Raw genomic sequence first — 3,915 nt, forward strand, 5'->3', positions numbered from 1 at the left:
TTAACTGTCACTCATATTTTCCCTCAACGTAGAAGTGATGAGTGTTCCAGTTGCATGTCAGTGACATGCATATTTGGACTTGAATCTAACTCATATATAATAACAAATTTTTACAATATTTATTATAACAAAGCTTGCTTGCAAGTAACTAATTTTATATACTATGAGTAGTTACTTGTAATTATCTATGCAGATGATTTAATCTAGATTTTTTTTTTACTCTATGTGTATATAGAAGTTAAATCCGAATTTGAATTGGATTTGACATATACATTTCGAATTTAGCCCTAAGCAAAAGCAAGCTAAAACGGCCTTGACCTTATTAGGAAAATCATGTGCACGTGGAGGATTAATCTGATAGCAACAGACAATGCTTTGTCTATATTTTCTCCTCTATATATACTTACACATTGCGCTCTCCATTTTGCATTGCCAAATACTGCAAATTAAACAAGCAGTAACAATATTAAAGTGCTGCTTAATTTAAGAAGCAATAAGCTAAATTATTGAGGCAAAAACATGGGCTTATTTGCTATATCACATTTGGTTATCTTTTCTCATCTACTAATTGTTTTAGTTTGTTTCACTAGCCCATGCTTCAGCTTCAGACCAAAACACTTCAATTTGTCCACCTATGCCACTCACTGGGCGTCGGCCGGAGCTACTTGGTATGGCAGCCCCGATGGTGCCGGTAGCGACGGTAACTTACACCTCATTCCTCTTTTGTTTTAATGTTTCAACAAACCCCTTACGTGTGGTACGATTATTTTTCATAGCCAAATACGTGAAATACAATGAGATTTGTACTCAGAATTTTTGTCCTACTCTGATATCATGTTAAAGCTGTCATTTTAAAACTTAATTAAACGGTTAGAGAAGTACACTTAACTACTTTCTTATAATATGTCTCAAGATTAATTATATTCCCTCCCCACCCCAGAACGTCCTGGCATTATAATCAACAATTTGTTTCACTCACAATTTTGTGAGAGAAGGTGTGCAACTATTAATGAGTAATGAAAATCATCTAAAAGATAACGTCAAGCAATTGTTATCATAAAATATGATATCAATACGCACAAAATAAGGCAGTTTATATGTTACTCCCTCCGGTTCAAAAAAATTGTCCACTCAGTCTTTATTTTTTTGGTTAAAAAAGAGTGTCCACTTACTAAATCAATAAAGAATTAAATTTATTTTTCCATATTTGCCCTTATTAAGTGTTAAGTGACCAAATCCCAATAACTATTTAATTAGGGTAATTTAGTCAAATTACCTATTTTTGCGTAGAGTTAGTATTTTCTTATTAAGAGGTGTCAAATGGCTATGTGGACACTCTTTTTTAACCGGAGGGAATACAAGTTGAATAACTGAGAATGTAAAAACAAATTGCATTATAATCAGTGTATACAAATTATATCCATGAGTTACAATGTAACCCTGTATGCTTATGAGTGCAGGGGGATCTTGTGGATATGGAACAGCAGTATCACAAGCACCTTTCTCTTCCTTGGTTACTGGAATTGGCCCATCCCTCTATAAATCTGGAAGAGAATGTGGAGCTTGCTACCAGGTTCTTTAGACTTGAATTCCAGTGTTAAGCAATAACGTAAAAAAGACCAAGTAATTAATCAATTACTAATATGTATGTATCATGTGATAGGTGAAATGTACAAAGAAGGTGCATCGATCGTGTTCAGAGAAGGGAGTAAGGGTGGTTATAACAGATTTTTGCCCAGGTGGTCCTTGCGTCTCACAATCAGCACATTTTGACTTAAGTGGAACTGCATTTGGTTCAATGGCTATTCCTGGACAAGAACACAAACTCAGGAATGCTGGTGTCTTGCAAATTTTTTATGCTAGGCAAATTCCATTAACTCTCTCAACTACCCACTCCCAACAAACAAAAAAAAGAACAAAGGAAATTAATTATATCTCTTTTGGATTTAATTACATATATAGTTTAATTTTCTTTTACACTATCTGTGCAATTCTCCATAAGACTTAAGTCATTGTGGTGTAAGATATTTACTTGCTCTCTTTTTAATTTCTAGAAGACTCATTCCAAACTTACTATAGTCAATTATTACGTTTAATTATCTGATTTTAAGTAACTATCTTTTGTTATGTTACACTAGAAATATGTACAAAATCAAACATTTTTTGTTTAAAAGTTTAATTATTATACACTCAATTGCCAGGATTTTATACTTATTAACTTTGTGTAAACTGTTACTAAGAAACAGTGAGCTGGAATCATAAGATGGTAACACACCTTTGAAGCTTAACTAGATGGAGTACTAGTCGTCCAATAAAATTTGATTTTTCAATTAAATTAATATATCTTAAATTTAATAAATCAAACTGCATTGATAATGTCAACCACCCTATGCCACCAGTATACATGACTTAAAATTCCTTCTTTTTTTTTTTTTTGGTAGAACAAAAAAGTCAAACTAGTACTCCCTTCATCCCAATTTATATGTCATACTTTATTTATTTTTTGTTTGTTCTAAAAAGAATGCCATAATTTCTTATCTAAAAAGTCGTCATTTCTTTTTTAACATCATGTCCAATCATGCGGGCCATATAAATTGGGACGGAATGTGTCAATCACACCCATTTTGATTATTCTAAATTTTTCAGGGTGGCGTGTGATTATTCGAGGAAAAATATCGTTCCATGTCGACCAAGGTTCAAATTCGGAATACTTCGCAGTGGTAATAGAGTTTGAAGAAGGAGATGGTGACCTTGCTAAAAGTTGAATTGAAAGAAAAAAACCAGCAACAGTAAATGGAGGCAAATGCAACAGTCTTGGGGTGCAGTTTGGAAGTTGGATGCTGGCTCTGAATTACACCCTCCATTTTCCATCCGATTAACTTCACAATATTCAGACCAGATATTAATAGCCAAGAATGTGATTCCCACTGGTTGGCAGCCTGGTGCTACATACCGCTCCCTCGTTAATTATCTTTAAGAGTTTAAGTTGTATGCACTGATAGTATAAAAAGCATTTACAGTCAGTGTATATAACTTGAAAAAATCACATCTAATTAAGTTACGTTTGTATTTGGCTTGTAAGATAGTAGTAAATTATGTATTCGCCCTACCTATTGTTCACCATTGGTGGCCGGGCCAAAGATGGTCCCGTGCTAAGCATACATATAGTGTGTGTATTTGTATGAAATTGTACCCAAAAAAAATGAATTTGTATGAATTTTAAAGGTGTGATAATATGGCTGTCTGTTATACTTAATCGAGTAGAAAAGTTTTCATTTATATTATTCTATGTATTCATTTCATTCTGTGGTTAACAAAGAAGCAACTAAAAAATGGCCTAACTTATATAGTGATTTGAGAGGTGGTACTTCTCGACCAAAGGATATACTAGGTATAGATTGGGAAGCACATTTTCAATCCTCATGTGTATCATTATAATTTCACGAGGGAATTAAAAAGAGATGGAGAATCGACAACGCAAAAATAGTGAATTTCTGTTTTAACAAAGATCAGATATACAAATTACAAGACAAAAGAGACGGATAAAAAGAAATAATATACAAGATATTAACAAATGCATCGAAGCAAGTCTTGATATTGCAGACTCCCGTAAATAATTAGTAATATCAAAACCTGCCTGAGGACTTGTATACGGTAAAAACCGGTTAGCGTTTGTCCGGTGCAAACCGGGGGCGGTAAAAGAAAGAAGGCAAACAATAGCGCTTGATCTGAAGTTTTTGTTAAAGTCGTCGTGTCCGGTTCAACCATAGTAGATTGGTCCGGTCCCTCCATGGCCGAGTTGATCGTGGCCGTTTGTCCGGTTCAAACATCGGTCCCTCTTCATGGCCATTCTGACGTGGCCGTTGGTCCGATAACCGGCTATTCGCCCGCCACGCGTGGAAATCAAGTTGCCAC

The 3,915-nt window shown here is 34.6% G+C and overlaps 1 pseudogene; it reads left to right on the forward strand.

Moving 5' to 3' along the window:
- The first annotated feature begins 440 nt into the window (after positions 1 to 440).
- Positions 441 to 3,230, forward strand: LOC132058371 (putative expansin-B2; annotated as a pseudogene).
- The last annotated feature ends 685 nt before the right edge of the window (positions 3,231 to 3,915 follow it).

This window comes from Lycium ferocissimum, chromosome 5 (genome assembly GCF_029784015.1).
Source record: "Lycium ferocissimum isolate CSIRO_LF1 chromosome 5, AGI_CSIRO_Lferr_CH_V1, whole genome shotgun sequence".
NCBI lineage: Eukaryota > Viridiplantae > Streptophyta > Magnoliopsida > Solanales > Solanaceae > Lycium > Lycium ferocissimum.